This window comes from Stegodyphus dumicola, chromosome 2, assembly GCF_044657685.1.
Source record: "Stegodyphus dumicola isolate Sdum_Otavi_A_Nest chromosome 2, ASM4465768v1".
Taxonomy (NCBI): domain Eukaryota; kingdom Metazoa; phylum Arthropoda; class Arachnida; order Araneae; family Eresidae; genus Stegodyphus; species Stegodyphus dumicola.
Window position 1 is genome coordinate 232591919 of NC_140769.1, and position 22585 is coordinate 232614503.

General features: G+C 33.4%; 2 protein-coding genes across 3 annotated transcripts in view; one reads left to right on the top strand and one right to left on the bottom strand.

Annotated features, from left to right (window-relative positions):
- LOC146998900 (histone-lysine N-methyltransferase SETMAR-like) overlaps positions 1-22585 on the bottom strand; it is a 113816-nt gene that overhangs the window by 37421 nt on the left and 53810 nt on the right. Inside the window, exon 2 of the transcript XR_015039810.1 lies at positions 3381-3536. The gene's annotated coding sequence lies outside the window, so the exon portion shown is untranslated. The remainder of the gene's footprint in view (positions 1-3380; positions 3537-22585) is intronic.
- Positions 1-22585, top strand: part of LOC118201203 (kyphoscoliosis peptidase-like) — a 113311-nt gene that overhangs the window by 6504 nt on the left and 84222 nt on the right. The gene's annotated exons all lie outside the window — the stretch shown is intronic.

The following is a 22585-nucleotide window of genomic DNA, read 5'->3' on the forward strand; positions in this document are numbered from 1 at the left end:
AGAGAATTCATAACATAAGAGAAAAATCAATAAAAGAGGAGGTCATATAACAGGTAAATAAGCATCACAATACAATTTACATAATCCAAACATTGTGTTGGCCTTTAAGTATTAAATAACACTTCAACAGTTTATATATGTTTAAGAATAAGAAGAAAAAGATATTTTAGTTTTCATGTTTTATTCTGACCATCTTGCGAGGCAACTCTGCAGTATTTCGTTACAATAGTGAAAGAGCCATCTAATAATTCGCAAACTGAATTTTTAACTGAAGAATGGCATAGTCTCCTGCACATGTTGAATGCAACTATACTGTTACTATAGTTTGTTTTGAGCAGCCTATAAGAAGCTTAGCAATGTTTTGTATATGTAACAAGATGTCTACTCAAGGCTGTAAGCAAGAATAGGAGTGTTTCGCTGTATGGCGCAAACAAATAATCCTATAGAAGAGCAGTATAAAATATATGATACAAAGTATTCTTTGGGGAAACTGTTGGAAATCAAAATAAACCTTAGGCACCTAATTTTACCAGAGAGCATTGTTTGGCTATTTAGAGTTTCAGATTTGGTTTTGCAAAACTTGTCTTCCTACGTGCGATTTCGAGACAAGCAAGGATAATAAAGCATACTGATAAAGGAAGGACCGATTTCTTTGTACTGGACAGATTTGGTAATTTCGCAGTGACTGTAGTCATGATGGCAAATTTTCCGTAGACATATCCAGGACTTGGTGGTCGGTCAGCTGATAATTCTGGGTTGTTTCCATGTTTATTGGGGTGATTATGGAAAACTTTTTTGAAATGGCTACTCGAAATGAACATTTAAAGATTCATCGAGTAATGCATTTAGTTCTTTATCTATATATATGAAGAAGAAAGTCTGTGCGTTTGTTTGTTCGCTAATAACTCAGTCATTACTATAGCTATCGTCGCCAAACTTTCCACAATTCTTTTCTGGGTCCTGAAAAAGGTCGATGTCCACTTTTTTTTTTTTTCTTTTTAAAAAAAAAAAAAGCTAAAATCTGAGATATTAATTAAAAACTCGGAAAAACGATAATTTTCGTCCTCGTTTTTCCGAGTGGCAACAGTCTCGCAAGCTGGAGATGCAAATCTGCTTTACTTCGGAAATTGTTGCCACTGATCGCTTTCAAATCCGATTTAAAAATATTATTCTTATTATTAAATTCAGTTTTAGGAGGACTGACGGTAAAATTCATTTAGTTTTGTGCACCGGCAAATTTGTTATTCTAATTCTCTTTTTATTCTACACAAATATTTCTTTCATTTTAAATTTTTTTTTCTTGATTCAGATGCTCACGGTGCTATGGACTTTTTTTTTTTTGTTTGTTTGTTTGTTTGTTTGTTTTGGAAGCGTGAAAACAGCTAAAATGAAAACAGTATTTACCCCACAGTAAGAAAAATTTTTATTTTATAGCTAAAAAAAACATGTTTTTCAAACTTCAACTTGCATTTTTCATGTCTCGAAAACGCGACTTAAAATATGCATTAGATTTACATATAGCATTGTTCCAATATAGATATTTTGACACAAAATCGGACTTTTCATATTTCAATTCTACGATACAAATTATGTCAAATTGCCAAGTTTTGTAAAACTCGCACGAGTAGTTTTTAAAAAATTAGCTCTCAAAATTTTAGCTCCTCAGTGTTAATTGAATTTGATATATATGTATTAACATCTCTTTTATTATTATTAAACTTATTTGATTCCTTCTTTCATATTTCGAAATTTAGGTTCATTCCAAATAAAAGTAGTTTTCATCTTCTTAAAGTAGATGTATTTCTAAGCACAATTGCAAAATATTATTTTTTTATTCAGAATTTCTAAGATATACGTAAATTTACATTTTGACGCGTTTTGAAATTTGGCGTATTTATTATAAGTGATAATAACGAAAATGTGGTTTACGCACATTTGAAAGTATGAGTGATGACTTTTTTCCCTCTCGTGGACAATGAAAAAAAAAAAGGAAAGGAAAATACGGTATAAATTTCTCATGTAAAATTGCAAAGTTTAATATGTAGGCATAATTTGAGTCGCAGAATCGAAATATTGAAAACAATTGGCATATGACTTCAGAAAAAGTCCGATTTTGTGTCAAAATATCTATATTAGAACAATGCTATATATAAATCTAATATACATCCTAAGTCGCGCTTTCGAGACATGGAAAACGCAATTTGAATTTTGTCAATCGGGCCAGCAGAGCAGGAGATACAGGAAACTGTCATTTTTCTTTTCGCGGTGTCCCTACTTTTGATCATTCGCGTGCATAACCAGCACCTATAGTTTTTCAATTGCCTTTTTTGCGAAAAATGTACGGCTTATACACAGAAGAATAAGTTTTTATTTAGTTTGCTCATTGTGTGTCACTGTCGGTGGAATTTTTTCCTACACTTTAAACTTAATTTCAGAAAAGCTACAGAGTTCAAATTTTGTACACATAGTGATTACCGATGACAATGCAATGCAGCGAAGCGATGCTTTTCAAATTCGATTATACTCGTAAATGTTTTTATTTAATGTTCAAACAGCTTTACACACATATCTTTTTTTAACCAACTAACTAAGCGTATTAGAATTTTAACGTTTGCACCATCGGATATAGATGAAAGGGGGAAAATCTGTTCAGTGAAACTTGTAGATTAATTTCTGAACCATTTTTTTTTTTTTTTTTTTTTTTATCTCTCGATTTTTAGACTGTTTGACATTTATGATATTAAAGTTTCGAAATAAATTTCCAAAAATGAATATTCAAAGCGATTTTTTTCAGAATGACTTTACTTTTTATTATTCATTTTTCGCATAAATTTTATTATTTGACTCATTTATTTTTCTTTATTTCACAATTTTCTTATAATTTATTGTTTGCATTTTAATTATGACTAAAATGTTCACAAGTGATAAAGGGTAATTGAGACTAAATAACAGAAAATATGTAAATTAAAAAAAGGTTTTTATATAATAAGCTTTCGTTTAAAATGGATGATAATTTATGATTATGAATGCACTAAAATGAGAAAAATAATTTATTGTATAGTTTTATGTGAACAACAGATAAAATAATTCTATTTACAAAATTCATCTACAGCTAGATATCACAAATCTATTTTTCCATTAAACTATGTAATAAATTATTTTTATCTTTTTAATAGATTAATTATCATTTCCATTTTAAATAAAAGTGTATTGTATAAAATTTTTATTAATTTTTTATGCACAGTATTAAACGAATGGAATTTCTCAAAGTATATATACTACAAAGACGTTAGCAATATACAAGAGAAAGTTCTGAAGTAAGTTTGAGATTTTTTGCAAATAATAAGAGAAATCAAATGAGGTAAAACAATTTTTCGTACTTCGTAAGTCTCACTGTGTGACAAAGTAGATGTATCAGCACTTTACTTCTGCGCTCTGCAAGAAAATATCTCTACTAATTGACTATATAGATATTAATGCACTGTCTCGGTACCTGTATTTGCTTAGTGAACTTCCTCTTCAGAGCATTTATAAACCTATTGGAGGAAAAAGAAAAATCAGAATTCAGTCTTTATAATTACTAAAAACTACCTTTGATAATTTGTTGATATTTTTAATAAATATATTGTTGCGTACGTAAGAGTTCGTAGCAGACTGAATGCAGAAAAAACCGATGTTAGCTTGATAAAATTTATTACCAAAACAAATACTTGACAATTCAAGAACTTTCCACAAAAAATACTCGTACAGCTCTTCTCAGTATCACAGAGCACGAGCAGTAGTTACATTTCAAACTACTAAGAAACAAAATGCAATACAAATTGCATTTAAAGTCGAAGCTTTCAGGGATTATCTCAATACGCCGAAGTCAGCTTTGAATTAACAATTGAAAAACTGATGCTCTCTTCCGACTTATATAGTTTTCATCCGCCCATCGAGAACTCTCTAGTACTCTCCACTTCTTAAAATTACTAGAAGGCATATGAGGGCCAAATACGGTTATGGTTACATATAAGGATTAATTACATTTATTCATTCAGAATACGAATTACAGTTATACAGGGATCGGACCAAAATGTCGTCAAATGGACGCCAAGTTTAGCGCTTTTAGACAACCTTTTGTCAAATTTGGTGACAAAAATTAGTCTCTAAAACCATGGCCTACTTGGCTATATCTCGCCAATTAAGCGAGATAGCCATTTGCTCGCCCCTGTATTCTCACTTTTCCGTGGAAGCTTGGCTTCTTTAAATTTTCAGGTTATATTATACCAAAAAATACTACAATTTCACATATAATTTCACTAAATTATTTACATATATACAAGATCCGTAACAATAATTTCGATAATTATAAAAATGAAGTAGTATACTTCTGTTAATTTTTGCCCAAATACCTGTTTGGGAGAGCGCTTTAATTCTGTATTTGGTGCAATAATACGAACCCTCTCTAACTCGTACTGTTTCTTCTAGCTTTGTTGGTGGCTAAAGTTGCGAAACTCTGAAAAGTCCCTCAATTCGTATTTTAAATTCCTATGCTTGAATAAGCAACTGCATGAAGGCTCCATAATTTTTCCTACGGATCGTAAATACAGATCTCTTCTCTTTAAAATTCCTCTACTGAAGTATACCTCCCTATAATCAGAAACTGCATTTTTCCAACCAAAGTGATTTTAGGCTCTTTTTAATCGTATATACTAAATTTTATTCTTTGATCATTGAATTATCTGGAAACATATGAGATAATGAGTTCTCAGTCGAATTCTGAAGTTACAAATGTCTGTAATAAGGTAGTTTGATCTTTTTAATACTTAACGATAAGCTGTGAATTTAAAATTATTGCAAATACCGCAGCTAAAGATTTTTTATTTGACTTTCACATTTTAATGAAAATAATCTGTTTGTCGAAACAAAGAGGAGGAAACATTTTAATAATATTGTTGCGTGCGTACGGGTTCGTTATGAAATGAATGCACAAGTCCGATGAAAAATGAACAAAAATTTATTATTATCACAACAAAAATGCTTAAATTTTCTCAAATTATCGTGCAGTAGTACAATATCTCACAGTAGTTATCTTTTAACTACTCAAATGTACAATAGAACGTAATTCAAAACAGCTAAAGAACTCTAATCCGCGAATTCGCTATAATCAACAACAGCAGGTTTCTAAACAACAACAAACTAAGCAACTACTACAAACTGAGATGTTTTCCTCATTTTATAAGATTTTAAAATCACGCGCTAGAATTTTCCAGTACTTTCTCGGAATCAAAAAGAGATATTTATTTATTTAACGCACGCGTTCTTGTATTTTTAAATTTTCCGGCTTAGCTTTCTTTTAATATTCGTCACGCGCTGCACTGCGCGCGAAATAAAACCATTTAATTTATAACTGAACTAACATTAGCTTTTTAAATACCAAATTCGTAACAATATGTTTGACAATTTTTTATGGCAACATGAATATTGATAGCAAATTTGTTGCTCAAATATTAATGTCCCTGCAGTGAGTTTTATAAATATTTAAGGTAATAGTTGAGCATTTCCAAATGGTTTTTATTGTTACACCACAGATTTAAATCTATCGACTGGTTTCATGTGTAGTATATCCCTCTTCTTCTTTGAGAAAAAATATCAAAATAGGGTTCCCTTCAATTTTATGAAATTCTTAAACATATAATATACAATGACTGTCATTCACATCTTTTGATTCCATGGACAAAATTCTTCTGGAAAAATGAGAGATGTCATTCATGCTTTATTGCTGAGTTGCTAATTCATTAGAAAACCTTACTTTTCCTGTTAACAGTAGTTCCTTTTTCTTTGACTCTAATATACTAACACATATACGCAGCATATTCCGGGTTTTGGTTTTTAGACATTAGTACACTTTATTTATTTATTTTGCATGAAGTTCTGCGATAAAATACTTCAGTCTTTTCACCACTTAGTCTTGCAAACCGGAGATCATTTCAAGCCAAACTGCAGAATTTCTCAGTTCATAAAAGTCACTTCGTTAATCTTTCTTTAATTTATCCAACCATCTTTCCTCCTGAACGCATCAAGTGTTCTTGTTCCTGCCTTAAATTAGCAACTACATGGAACAAGTACTTAAATTATGTGCCACAGGAGGTATCAAACTCGATCCGAACTTTAACCACCTTCTAGGAGCATGCTTAAAATTCTGGCTCGAAGCCTTGCCAGACTTAGCCACTGACTAGGGAAATGACCACTAAGGATAACAAAGAGGAAAATTAATTTCACTAAAGATAGAAAGGAAGAAAATAGTTATCAAACCCTGATCCACTGTTATGTCCTCCCACCTCCGTGATCTACCGATCATGGTGGTTAGCATGTCCTTGGGCTAGAGTTTGAATCTCTAAGAATTCAGGGATGTTTTTAAATGCATATTATTTGTGCAGTATGGGGCCACTTAAAATACTGACGAGCCTAAAATCCTTTCGAGAAGATTGGTGCTAGGAAAAGAGGGGTGAGAGACCCTTGAATACGTTTCCCGTGGTGTTTTCCATGAAAACTGGAGCGGAGGTGCGTAGTTAGTAGGGTGGGGAAATACGTGTTCCACCAAATGATGAAATGTCAGTACCACTTCTGTCTGTACCTGCTTCTTAGATGGTCGTAGGCCACGAAACGCGGGTTCCTGGGCCGGAGCCCTATACCAGGCTAACAGCATAAAAGTAGCATGAAAACATAACGTATAAATAATATAATAACCTATAATAAGCAGAACAGTTCTTGTAGCAAGTCCTTGTAGGGGGAAAACGATAGCAAAATGTTCGTAATATAGGCTAGACGAAATGAAGCACGTCCGTCGATATGGAAGCTTGTATAAAAAACACCAATGGAGGTGGGAGCGATGAGATGGAATAAATGGTACACGTGATTGAAGATTTAACGATTTGCAGGTAGAAGCTTAGGTATTGGCTGAAAGTAAGGAAAGCACCACAATACAGAAAACTACAGGCTTGTTCCAAATAATAAAATACAAATAATAACACAAACAGGAATAACATGTTATAACAGCTTACGACAGTGGTGCCCAACCTTTGGCCTCTCGCAAGCACATTTTGGCCTTTCGCGAGCATGTTTCCAAATCATCAACATTTTTGTTAAATATATTTCCAATGCGATATTTTTGTTTGTTAAATATATCTCCATATTCTAATCTTATGTGATACATCTGAAATATTAATTTCGGCAAATGGGTTTGAGATAAATATTGGCTGAACTTTATGGAAATCAGAGAAGCGGAGTTCAAAATTATTTTTCAGTGCATGTAGGTTTACCGAGTATTTCTCTGTTTCAGTTGCCTTGTGTTTATTAATATGGCTTAATAAATTCTGAAAATGGGTGAAATATTTTTCTTTCATCTGATTTATCCTCAAATTTAACATTATCTGAAAAGCAGTTACAATCCCAGTCAATTTAAAAAGGATTTTTTTTCTTTTCCCTGGAAATCTCCGTTCAGTTTGTTCAGTTTAGCTGTTATATCCGTGAGAAAATACAGATCGGATAACTAATTATTATCGTCTAATTCTTTATGACTTTCGTTCCCGGATTCCAAAAACTGCTTTATTGGCGAAAGAAGTTCTAAACGTTGAAGTACTTTTCTCCTGCTGAGCAATCTAACATCGGAATGAAGCAATACGATTCCATGTTCGGTATCAAGTTCGTCAGTCAGCAATAAATTATTTTATAACGTCTTGCAAGATATCTCTTATAACTATAAATGCTTACCGTATTTTAACAATTAAGAAATATAAATGAATGATTATTTTAAAAATAATCATTCATTTATATAGTACCTAATCGTTAATTAGGAACATCGATTAGGTACATTAAATAGTAGCTAATCGGGCTGGCGAGCACAAGGTTGGACACCGACGGCTTGCGAGAATATATTTTTTCTGACACCAGTTGTTACGTTATTTTCTTCCTTCACCTTCGTACGGAGTTCGTAGATTTGGAGTGAATAACGACGACATTTGATGAAGTATCGAAACACACTTTATTTACCAATATTAATCAGGACAGCTCCAAAGCACTTTTACAGTAATTGAAGATCGACTATAAACACGCTGGAACAGTCAGCGACACAGCCTTAACACTGTCATGCAATAACGCTGGAGACAGCTTCACTGCAAAGCACCACAGTACAGCTCCCGACTCCTCGTCGTTCTCGGAACTCCACGAACTCTCGAAACTCTCCACGCTACAGCTGGCGATGCACTCGATGACACACAGAGCGCAGCTCCCGACTCTTCGGTTCAGTCGTTTCCGGAGCTTAACACACTCTCTCGACGATGCACTAAGAGACTCTTCAATGCACTCGACGACCAACTCGGCGCTAGACTTCGAAACACTCGCTCAATGACTGACTATCAGCTCGCTAGACGAGGCACACTGACTGCGGGCCAGCAGGGTTTATATAGCTTTCGGCTTGTGTTCGAGAACATTCTGGGCTAAGCCGGTAAGAATTCGTTTCAGAAGTTTCTCCATCCGTCCACAGCATATGGCCAATTTGTCGCCAAATGGGCGATTTCTCGCCAAATGTGGCAACCCTAAACCTGCTTTGTGGACAAGCTACCTTACCGCGGCTGTACATTTCGTAACAATATTAACTAGAAAGTTCGTGTATGCTTCCCCTCAGAGCTATGGCACCGTGCCTTTAAAGAGAGTAAAAAATATAAGTCTAGAAAATAAGCGTAGAAATAAATAACTCTAAGATAAGTCTAGAAAAACAATTATGGTATTAAATGTTATTTTATCGACCTATCTGACACGATTAAAATTCAATCATATGAATGTGAAATGAATGTTCTCAATCATACAACCGCGCATATGCTGGAATGAAGGAAAATTTACTTAAAAACGAAAACCCATGATAATAACAGTGTACGAGTATTTACGAGTACAAGGAAGAAGCTCCTTTAAAATTGATTTTATGGATTACATTTTATAATTCGAATTTTTCAGTTTGCAAACAATTTTTCTAGCCCTTAAGAATTTTAGTTAACAAGAGCTTGTTGTATTTAAAAATGAATTCAGTGAATTGTTTTTCATTTATTTGATTACACTAAGTCTGTATTAATCTCCATATTCTAATCTTAAAATGCTCCATTAAAATCCATCTACAATTTCATTTGTTAAATCAAGGGCAATCTTTTTTTAGTACAAACTGACATACATTTCATTTGGTACTTCACTTGTGGTAGTAAATGCGCATGAATCGACACATTATATACATCACTTAAGCAAGTAGTTTTCTATAAAATGTTCTTTGCAATGACTACGTGAACATTTACATTAGCAACGCATCATTTGCTGCCACTGACGTCATTCGTGGAAAATATATCATAACATTTGCGAAATGACCACATAGATCCAATCAAGCTATTTCGCAGAGTTTCATTCCAATTCAAACTCACCACGCCCTATTTTGAGGCATCTCTAGAATGTGAAATATCATGTGTCTGATCAAGGTTAGATTAGACTATCGATAACGAAGGAACATAATTGTAAATGGCGATAAAATATTCATTCTAAGCAGGTATGTATTTTTCACCCAATTACAGCTATTTCTGAACTAGCAAATAGAGTTCGCGAGAAACCATCAGAAATTATTTAGTTTTCACGTGTATATATTACTATAAGAACATTTATACTAAAATGATTAAAATTTGGAAATGATATTCAGAATCATTACTTGTTACTGGCTGTCAGCCAAAATATTTTGAACTTAGAGAGTTTTTACTTGTTGCCAGTCCGAGTTATAAAATATTTTCTCTTGGCGCACACAGCATTTTATTAAAAATTAGTTTTCGAGAGCTTTGCAGTCGCTCTTGCATACATTTGCGTGGTTTCAGCTAGTGGTGATACTCACCCGATACGGCTGTATTTCTTGTTAAAATTCTCAAATCCGACGATTAGAAGCATATAATTTTCTTTAATTGCTGTTGATTAAATAAATGAATGAGTATGAATAAAAAAATTTCAAATGCATTCCTAAATTTAACGGAAAATACATCAAATTCGCCAATTTGTACTTTTAAAATGGTTGATTGGTTACGAGAGGTGATACAGGCGAGTAATATTCTATATCATATGGTTGTTTACAATTATTCATACTTTCGAATTTCATATTGCAGTTACTGGTGAATTCAATTTGAAAAATAAACTTTTGTTGCATTTTAGTAAGCGTTGAAGATACTGTTTTTAAAGTGCGCTTATTATTTTCAAAGTCGCTTCAGGCAAATTACTTACTTTTCAGGCAAGTTGTTTAGAAACTGAGACAAATACGACCCGAGAAGTTGCAAAAATGTAAATAAGCTCATTTCGAAGACTATTTTCCTTTGTAATAATGCATCGTATCGTTAATGGTACTAGTTTCTTTAATTAGTCTTTTCATCATTACTTTAATTTTATATTCAATAACTTATTGGCGCTCACGAGCAGCAGAACGGTAAAGTCACTGAACACTGGTAGTTTCACTCAGCGTTGTATTCCCGAGAAAAGGACTGGGTATATTGGCCTTTCCGTGGTTTTTCCCACGTGTAAAAGTGTATACGAGTCAGTTTTCCTTAGAAATTCCTCCTTGGGGAAGGCATCCCTTCCCCAAGGTATATAGCCTTCGAATGCTTTGCCTTAATCAAATAAAGCAAACTGATAAATTATTGAGTTTCCGTAAATTAAAATTTAAAAGGAGTGGGGACATTTTCGTATAGTTGCCTAAGCAAAACATTTCGTTTCTTGTGAGGAGAGAAATTTTCTTCAGTCTCATTTATTTTTTTGTATATGTGGGCATTTATATAAGCTGATATCTTTCTTCTATAAGATACTAAAATTGCTTCTTATTAATTTTAGCACCTAATGCAAAAAAAAAAGTGTCAATGTTTAATTAATTTTGTGAAGTATTGAATTAAAAAAGATATCTTTCTGCTTTAAACTAAAAAAATCACGTTTATTAAAATAATAATAATTAACCATTAAAATTTAATTCATTTGTCACCAAGACATTATTCAGATCCTCCGACAAGATCATTGTTTTTAAAATAAATATGGCTGCAAAGCCTCCTATATTTAAAATTTTTAAGATTGCCCGAATGATTTTAAATGATAATTTTGAACTAAATAATGTAGCAGAAAGATATCACAAAGAGTTATGCTACAATCATTCATGACGAGACAATTATAGATACACAATAAAATGAAAGAATGGAATTGTAATAATTAATTAATACATTAAAAGTATCGCACGTACCTCAAAGAATCTTATGCATTATGGCATTATTATGCATTTTTATGTATGTAAATAACTTTGTAAGGATTATGTTAATTTTATTAACAGTTAAATTTTGAGTTAAACTTCTTTCCTGTCAAATTCTTAACTTCAACTTGCTACTTCCGGCCAGAACGTAGTTTTGGAATCACTCTGAATACTTAATGAGGAGGAGCGGTATTTAAACCGCGAAGTCTACTTGCTGAGTTAGAGAGAATCAGAGTTTCTGATTTGCGCGCGTCTTCTTTTTGGCCACTCTCTCTCTCTAGCTGTTATTACGCTCGGCCGTACTCAGGCCCTTGATAAGCTTCGTAGTCAAATAGAGTTAAGGGGTCAACTCGATTAGAATCTTGATAGCTTCGGTTATATCTCTTTAGTTAATCTTAGTTTTAGTTTAATTTTTAGTCTCTTGAGTTCAAGCCCAAGTGTCCGCTTTTATTGCACTATCCAAGACGGAGTTTTATTAAAACTTATTGGAATAACAAAGGGTTAGTTACCCTTCCTTTTTGTTGTTTCTTGTCACACGAACTTAAGCAAGCGATTATTTGCTAACTGGTTCTTAAGATTCTTCACTTTCTACAGTAACTGAGAAATACACTAGTGAGAATCTTACAACTTAAACGAAATTGTAGTATTTTTTGTATAATGTAACATGAAATGCTTAAAAGAGACGAAGCTTTGGTGTAAAAATAATATTACTAGACAAGTGTATTTAATATTGAGGTAAATGGCTATCTCGACGACGAGATATCACCATGCTGGCGAAGGGTTTTAGCGACTAATTTTTGTCGCCAAATGTGACGAGTAAAAGTCGCCAAGCTTGGCGACCATTTGTTAACATTTTGGTGAGATTCATGTATAACTGTAATTGTATTGTGATTGAATAAATGTAATTAATCCCCATTACATAAGTGTAAAAGTACTCGGTCCTCATATACTTTCCAGTAATTTCGAAAAGAGGAAGATATTAGAGATTTCGTGGCGGTCGGGGAAGAACTATATGAGACCGAAAAGAGCATCAGTTTTTCAGTTGTTAGTTCAGATCTGAATTCGGAGTATTTAGATATCAATGAGAGCTTCGTCTTTTAGATACGCTTTGCATTGCATTTTGTTTAATATTCTTAGTAGTCTGAAATATAACTGCTGATTCTGCTCTATGGCACTTAAAAGAGCTGCACGAGTATTTTTGCGACAAGTTCTAGAACTGTAAAGTGTTTCTTTTGGTAAAATAAATTTTATCAACCTATCGTCGTTTCTGTGGGCATTTAATCCATTAAGAACACGTACTCACGCAACAGTATTAATACTGTCTGATAAAACAGATCCAATACATCACATTTTCAAGTTAATAATAAATGGGAATTATTTCGAAGTTTAAAGATGTTAAACTTATCATAACATTATTTTAATTTCAAGAATAGGAAGCATCTAACGAAATAAACTTTGTTACTAATAAAGCCAAAAGATGCACGATAACGTGAATTTATTTAATGTGAAATTTTCAAATGTTATTCAAATACTAATTTACAGGGTGACACATTTCATAATTGAGAGGAGCTCAGCGATTTGAAGGCCATCCAAATTTAGATTAGTTAATTTTCAAAACAGTAAACATACCTTTTATCTTGAGAAGAGGAGGCCCCAAAAGTAAAATCGTAAATGCACTGCTGTCATTCGTAAATTCACTAAAAATGAAATTGTGATTTGGTGCATTTGAAAAGACAGCGTGCTCTTTCTTCTTCAGAAGCAGACATTATTTTTAGGAAATCGATATTTATGTGTCCTTAAAATGTAAAATTTCTGTATATAGATAAAGATTGTTACAGCATTTCTGGATGTAATAATACTGCTAGCTTACGACACATGATGCACAATTTAGCAAAAGCTATCCATTAGTCATGGCACAACGGCTAATAATGCTTGACCAAGATATATTATTGTACCGTTGCAAGACCTATCTCTATTATTCCACATAAACTAAATTACATCCTACAATGAAACTGGCGAATTCTCACACAGGCGTGAATTAAATACCAGCACAGAAGAAGGGTGCAAAATAACCCTTTATTAATTCAAACCAATTTAATAGAAAGGCATTGACTTCGTGCGTTACAAAACACCGTTCACTTGCCGTGGTAACTAATCGTAGACTATAATACAAGTCAAACCATAGTGCAAGAACGCACTTCAATTTACGCCCAAGAGGCGGACTCACAGAAATCTAACTGGCGTGATACTAAATTGATAAGGCCAAGAGGCTTACTAGCGTGACCGCGAAATAACAACTAAACGTGCGCTTAGCTAGCGAAACACGCTCTGAATAAACTGGGATATTCACACGTTTAAATAGCACTTCACTTAACTTTAAATTTACATCCTGGCGAGTGAATGTGAGGAGAAGTTTAGAACAGGAAAACTTAAAATAAATTTGTTATGCAAAATAAAGAAAACCCTACACCGCAACAAAATTTTTCATACCAAGGCAAAAATATTATCTATCAATTATCTCAATATACCAATTAGCTACTTATTATCTCAATTTTTATACTAAGGCTCACTCTCCAAAAATTCACTACATTGCCAAAATGGAGTACTTATACCATATTTAACCAAATTTCTGAATGCCTAACAAGAGGTGATACACTTTACTGCTATCAGAGACTTGTGTTTTATCGTGAAAGACTTGGAAGATTATAGATGGACTTAGAAACCATTTCTCCTTCCGAACATTCTCTACCTTAGTCAGTGGTTTTGGACAAACTTACGATCTCATAATGAAAGTTTTAACTCATCTGTTTTCTCATCTGTTTTAACTCATCTGTTCATCATTCTGATGAGATGAGGTTAGAATTCTGTAGAAGGTCTGTTGAATCTTTCATGGAAGCATGGAGTTATAGACTTGAATTTATGAATAGGTGCGTAATCTGTTAAAAAGTATGTGAGCTGCTGTCTAATGGCTTTTTTTTTCTAAAATAAGTAACATAGAGTTATCGGACACTTTCAGGTGACATAGGAATCTGTAGTTTGCTCCATGGGAAAGGTATGGCCCCATGTTATTGTAAGTGATATAGCACCGAATCATAACCAAATTTTGCACTAAGTATAATACTGTTAGCAGCAAGTTTTCGTCTAACATTCTGCCTATAATTATTTTCTGTATGTACTACAGCCAGATTTCCAAAGTTTATTTTAAGGTTCATCTGACCACAGAACAAGCTTCCAGTGTTCCATCATATTATAGGCCCTTTTTATCATCATACTGGTCAATAGGTTTTAGGTTGCATCGCACAGAACTAGTACTAATAGTGAAGCATAATATTCATTGGAATTCGTTATCGATAGCCTCGAAAGTGCGTTTCAGGCTGTCACAAGCATCATTACCAAAATGTTTCGGGTCCACCAGTGACCGAGCGGTAATGTCGCTGAACACTGGTAGTTCGGTCTGAGGTTCGAATCCCGCGACCAAGATGGCTGCATGGACGTTTTCGTGGTTTTTTCCGTATATAACGTGTATACGAGTCAATGTCCCTTAGAAAGTCCTTTACGAAGGCGTCCCTTCCCTTTAGGGAGATAGACCTTGTGAGTCTTGTCATAATTAAATAAACCAAACCAAAATATCTCTGTGTTTCACGATACATTTTTGAATACAGGATATGTATAAAATAGGTATTCCAGGCTTAATAGGCTAACCGTAGATGGGGTCCTAGACGTTTTCGTTCACTGCAAAACCTCGAAAGATTAGCCCTTCCAATTGGTTATGCTAATGATTTCATTGTAAGGAAAGTCTTAGTTAAAGTATTCTTCGCTAAAAAAAGTCCTGATTTATCATCCGGAAATAAAACTCTGTGCTTCTACGAAAAGTCAGATAAGGACTATTCGATCTACCAAAAATCCTTTAGTGATGAGCTAATGATGCCGTTGATAGTATCTTATGAATATATTTTGATACCACTGATTCAACGGCCCACATTACCTATGAACAGAATTTTGATAACACTCTGTAGCAGCAAATGTAATTGTAACCTTTTTTTATCTTATAGCAGCAAATGTAACTGCAACCTTTTTTATCTTACAGCAGCAAATGTAACTGCAACCTTTTTTTATCTTATAGCAGCAAATGTAACTGCAACGTTTTTTTATCTTATAGAAGCAAATGTAACTGCAACCTCTTTTTTATCTTATAGGAGCAAATGTAACTGCAACCAGCTAAAATTTATAGTGATATACATATAGAGATTTATTATTATGTTATATGAGCACTAATGTTTTGTTTAATGTATTTACTGATACTTTACGGAAAAATACCTTCAAAATTCGATCCATGTCTCAAAGGCTACGACATATGACTTTCTAAAGAAAGATGTCAGTATTCTTATATCATAAATGAAGCAAATCAAAATTCTTCACCATATCTAAGTTTGACGCATATTCTACAGGATGAGTCAAACACGACTGGAAAATTCTAAACGTGAATAGACGCAATATCTATTCAATGATACTGCTATGCTGACAGTCATTACTGACAGTTGAAATGGATATTTTGCTCATGCATTGCCGCATTACTGCAGTAAAATTCTTAATGTCAATAAATAAAATAATTAATCCGGACAATATAAAAATGTTGTTTGAAATTTCTGTAGCGCGGAATTTGAAATCATTCAGATATACTTCTTAGAAAACAATGTTCATTAGTCTAAAAATAGATAATATGCAAATATATATTAAATAAATAAATTAATTAAAAATATATTAACATTCAGGATTTATTATTGTAAAAGGCTTATTAATTTATCCATACTACATCATATCGTTAGTCTTCTATATTATCGCACTATTATTCTAAGAGTACAAGAGTCATTATTCTAAAAGGATACATATGAGATCGTTAGAGAAACATCTTAACCTTAAAATCCTTAAATAAATACATAAGACTTTTCCTTCCTTCTAGCAGTCTGCAAGTTTCCTAGTTACCTATAAAGGAAAAATAATAGAATTTGTTCGAGATATTATGTAATCAAACTGAATCACGCAAACTGTTAACGAGAAATCTATCCGTTGCATGGTCAAAAGATATCAAGCAGGTTTCTGTTTTAACGTAACAAAGAAACTTAAAAAAAAGAATTACTTTGTTCTATGTTTTGCTTTCGTAGATAATATCCGAAATGAAGCTAAGTAAATTTTTGAAACAATGAGCTAATCCAAATAACATTAAATGGAAAATTACAAGAATTGACTTCTTGGTGTTAGGTATGGTAGCACAGTAATGCATTTCCAGATGTTGTTTCAAATAATCTTATCCAAATTATCTTCCTGATCGAAACAGAATGATGAATTAGATCTAGTTCGATTTAAGACAAAAAACAACTTCTAAAGCATAAAGTTTCCAGTCATTTTTACAAGATTAGAAGATGCAATGAGGCCGCGCTGCTTTGTTTGATCTTCAAACTCTTGTTTTTCTATATAGAATACGTTTAACAAATTATGGCAAAGAATTCGATGTTTTTCTATGAAACGAAGAAAGTCCACTTTTTTTGAAAAAATGGAAACAAATATACACGAATCTACTCATGTAGAAGTTTATAATAGCAAAACAATTATCTGCTAATATTCGATAGATAGACATTTTAAAAAGGCTTATGTGCACACCACATGATTTCCTTGTACGGAATATTAAATTATATGCATTTTTTCCTGCATTTCATTTAACCTTATTTCCTCGAATTTCGTTAAAATAATTCAGTTCTCACTTCGCGGCAAGTGATAAATACATAAAATACATAAAACCTCAAAATAGCTTTATTAAAAATTTAAAAAGATAGAAAAATATAATACACTAAACACATTTAAAACAATTATAAAAACAATTTTTACAATTAAAATTACATTTTCTACGCAAAAACAAGCAATTCGGCCTGCAGGGGGGTAGGCAGATTATTCGGTGCACAAACCTACACGTTTCCTTTTGGTCCCGCCCACCGCTGAACACTGGTAGTTCGGTCCGAGGTTCGAATCCCGCGAACGGGCTGGCTGCATGGGTGTTTTCGTGGTTTTCCCCATGTGTAACGTGTATACGAGCCAGTTTCCCTTAGAAAGTCCTCCACAAAGGCATCCCTCCCGTTAGGCAGATAGCCCTCGAGGCTTTGCCGTAAATAAATAACCTAACCTAACCTAACCTTTCGGTCTCACTCGGCATAAAGACACTGAAGGTGCAGAAAGACTTCATTCACTATTCTGCTAAGTTTCGAACGAATGTAAATATGGATGCTATGGTAAAAATTAGGCCTAGCCGCACTTAAACAACTTTTAAATTGTTGATAATTCTACAAATATTGCATGCAGATTAACTAAAGGTATAAAAATCTTAACTAGAAGATAAGAACAACATAATTCAATCATTTTTAAAGCAGAAAATACCCAATTTAACAATATTAAGAATAAAATACTGAGCTCACTGAGCCGAGTAACATAGTGGGTATATATATCTATATCTATATATATATTATATACTTTTGGTGCGGCCGATTGCAACAAAAAAGGGAGGTGCACATCTACCTGTTCTAGCAGTCAAAATTTCAACGTTCTGGGTCTACTCGTTTTGGAGTTTCGTGAGATACATACATACGCACGCACGTACGTATGTACGTACAGACGCCACGAAAAAATCTCTTCTGAATCCATTTTAATCAGTTTTATAATTCGTTTGAGGAAATAGAGTCCTTTATTCTGTCCTCAGTACAGATGTCATGAAAAACATCGTTAAATTGCATTCGGCAGCTGTCAAAATGGATATTTTCATTGAAATATGGTACCCGGAATGTTTCGTGATTACAATACTTTCTTTACTTCGTACAAGGAAATAAAATTTGAAAATATAATGATACTTAGCCATGCAGCACTATTAAGAGATTTTCCAAATTTCAGAAGAGCAGTTTTATGAATCCATAGATAATCGATTCCCACAAAGAAAATGGAAAATAATGAATTAATAGACCCAAAGAGACAAAAATACATGTTCTGGTTGACAATACACTGTAACTTAAAATGGAAGATTAAATAAAGCTTATGGAAATTTAGTATTTGATAGTATTGAGACAAACAGGAAGTATACTCTCAGTAATAATTTTCAGTTTGAGATTTACCATTACTTATACATATGTTTTTCCGCGTCCAGCGTTTCACTATTATGCAAACGTAGGATAGCTGTTGCGGGCGCCTGAGCTTGTTTTTGTCTTACTGGCAAGAGATTGACAAAATCCGTTGATTGTTAATTTAAAATGAAGACGTTCGAATTTTTCGGGGACTATCAAAAATACCTTCACCTGCAATTGTTCCGATTGTTTTATGCGCTCCACTGGCGCTAGGCTTTGCGTCGCCTAGTGATTCCCTAAATTTTAAACATTTTGCCATCCCTAAACTACGTTGCCCGGTTCGGCGATCTTCTATCACCCAAAAGTTACTGCATGACAGATGCAGTCCCTTCTGATATCAATATCACTAACGATCGACCTTCATAAGAATCATCTTCTAGAAATTATCGGATCATACAAAATTGTTTCACCTGTTATTTCACTGCAGAATATAGGAAGGCGTCAAATCAGTCAATAAACAGTTAAATCACAAAAGGTATACTCGCTCTTAAACATTTCAGAGCAAACTAGCAGATCACTGAAGAGCTAGTTGCTTAACGGTTTTCAAGGTTTCTGCAGTGTACTGTAGAACATAAATACGAGCCGCCAATTCACTTCATGAAATCTTTCCGGAGGCATCCCTTGCCTCAGGCAGATATTCCTAGTACACTCTGCCTTAATCCAAATAACCTAACCTAACCTTGAAGTCTGCTAGTACTCTTTGAGACAGAACGCCAGCAACTTTTCTTAGTAGCTTTTGATAACGTTTCTAAATTTAAAATTTCTATTTTTTTGGTTTGCAAAAAGGTTGCCATGGCATCGAAAACAAAAATTAACTGATACTAAGACTTTCAGTACTGGTTTCATTGCGTTGTTGTCTAATAAATCAGTATCGATTTAGTAGACAATACAAACTGTTTAGATACAATTATCAGTATAAACAGTATGAAACTCTGACAAATCATTTAATAAAAAATGTTTCATTATCCGAGGCAAGCTAGACACGAATTACACAAACGCCTAGTGTATTTTACCGTATCCTATTAAACAAACAAACTGCACTGAGTTAACGATTATTCGTTTTATTCCGTCAAAGTAATTTCTGTAAAAGGAATCAGGAACGCCACTTTTTGATTTTTTTTTTTTTTTTTTTTTTTTTTTTTGTGTGTGTGTGTGTGTGTGTGTAAAAATAGTAATGTATTTCAATGTGATAGCGAAATACGATATTTTTGTATTCGCCTAACTTCATAGTTAATGGTCTCAGTCTGATTAGATAAATGCCGTCTTATAGAATGCAATTATATAATTATCATTAGCGATGTTTATTTATGTTCCCAGTAGCACTGAACGTCTACAGAGGTACAGAGGCTGTTCACACATTTTTTAGACGAACTATATTGTATTCACAAAACAAATTACATAAAATTCTTGTGTTTTAAATGTTCTATTTGACATCCTTTATTCTGAACTATCTTTCCACACCGCAATTTCCAGGATAATAATGCCTTTTGGAGTGGCAGAAGAGATATTCTATCCCATTCCTCCCGAACAGCTTTCCAGAGTCCCGTTAGGGTTTTGGGACAACGTTTGGATAATGCAGTTTTTAAAGCACAAAAAATCCATAGGTGACACATCGGGAGATTTAGTAGGGATAGCAGTTATGGCCTTGATACCAGGTTTTTGCTCCATTTCTTTTAGGAAATTTACAGTGGATTTTGATGTGTGACTGCTAGCTTTGTCCTGACGGAGTCTCACAGATTGATGGCACTGTGGGTAGAGCGATGGTATTTCATTCAGAAAAACTGGCGATAAAATATGTTCCTGATAGTATTTGGAGTTAATCTCGACATTTTTGTGCAATTTCTTTATTTTTAACTTGCCATTATAAAAAAAACCCAGCAACAATCATGAATCCCTTAGAAAAACTTTCTTTCGATTCTTTGAACCATGTACTTAAATTTTTTTCTCCTTTTTTATGATAATAAATGACTCTTTTTTTGTTACAGTCATTTAAATACATCCATGCTTCATCTATTGTGACAATGTTTTTCCATTTTTCTTTGGATAAGTGTTTCTCATATAGAATTCTGCAGCGTGTCCTGCGTTGAGCGATATGCTTTGGAAGAAGACGATGCACATTGCGTTTTTTTGCTTTCTTAAGATTTAAATCAACGTTTATCATTTTGTTTACAGTGGACACCGAGCATTTTAATGATTTTGCAACTGTCCTTCGACTAGGCGGATTTTCTTTTAACATTAAACAACGTAGTCGAAGATGTCCGTTTTTTCCTTGGATACTTGTTTGGAATTTTTGTCCCACTTGAGGCTCCAATTTGACGTTTTTTTCCTTTTATGTTGATGATATTACCTATCGACGCTTTATATATCACAAAACCATGACTCTCACATCGTTTTTGGATAACGGAGTATGCATATTTCTCTTCGGAAAGAGCGTAAATGTAGCCTTCGAACCACTGCTTTGTTAAATTCGCCATTTTGAATAAAAACAAACTTTCAAGCGACAGACGATAATTTTGACTTTTAAAAACATAGTACAATTGCAATTACTTCTTTTGTAGCAAACGATGTTTTATTACCGCTTACCAAAATCGTCTACAAAATGGGCGAACAGCCTCTGTAATTCTCTACTGTGAGGGATTTTCCGGAGAATGTTCAACGTATCTTAAAAGTTAGATAAACTTTTATCAAATAAAATGAAAACTGTTTAGATTTTTGAAAATTTTAATATAGAATGAAAAATATAAATCAATAAAGGAAAATATAATATTCTTTTTATTTAAAAAATAACGTACGACAAAATGTTAAAAGCATGAAAGTAAAACAGGACTATCTGTCTTAAAGAAAAATGCCCAAATTCACGCTCTTCTAATCAAAAAATATCAAACTTTAACAAAAAAAAGAAACATTCAATGGGCATTAAACATAAGTAGTCACTATCAATAATTTTAAACTGAGAAGTTAGAGCGTTTGTACCCACTTTACAAACAAAGGCCAGACTCCAGTTTGTTTCCTTTGTTAAATATTTTCATTTTGGATATTTGTTTTATTAAAAATCCATCGCATGTACGTTTTTTGGCGTTTGCGATAGGTATATGGGAAAAAGATTTCCGATAAAGTTTGAGAAGTCAGACAACATCAAGCAATTATTTTATTCTGCATCAACGGGCATATTATCGAACAGTTTAAAAATAATACATAGTTGTTTAAAAGCATAACCTTCAGTTGTTACCGAAAATGTCGTTAGAACCGATTGGCAAAAGGCCAAATTGGCATTCAAAATATCGATCAAGGTGAACTGTTCTTTGGTAATATTGAGATCATCTATCACCTGAAGCTTCAGACTTGAAACATGGTATTATTCAAAAACCATTCCATTTTTTAAATAGTAATCTTTTTTATAACCAAGAGAATTAATATTTTCTTTTAAAATTCCTAGATTCCTAGAGTTCTTCATGGTTAAAGTTCATTCCGACAGTAAAGAACTTGCAGAATTCTTCTATAGAAACGTTTATCTATTTGAAATTTTCAAAAAGACTTCCATGAACTACTTAAAAGAACAACTATTAATTGGTATAAATATCGCTTTTCAAGTAAAATGCTTAATTATATATCAAGAAATATTAACATATGTTTGGAAATGTAACTGGTGAAAGAAATTAAGAAAATTTTCATATTTAATCTACGATCTCCAGAACTACTGGACAGATTTTAATAAAATTTGGTGTGAACATAGGTTGTTATAATACAAACAAAATAAACTTTCCACAGTTATAATAGACACACATGTTCGTGTGTAACACTCGTCGGAGTCTGAAGGTCTGAAACAGGGGTTGCAGAAGACACAAAAGAAATGAGTTAATATGGGGTATGGTCCCCTCTTACAGCCATACAGGTCTCGCAGCGTGATGTCATTCTGGAAATAAGGCAGTTTATCAATACCTGTGACAATTGGTCCCACTCATTCAGCAACGCTGTTTTCAGTTCCTGGATGGTTCTCGAAGGGGGTTTGAGAGTTGCAATTGCTCTTTCCAGAGCGTCCCAGACATGCTCTATAGAGTTGAGGTTTGGAGACCTGGTTGGCGAATCCATCCCGCGAATATCCTCACTCTCGAGAAATTGGTCGACGAGAAGAGCTCTATGT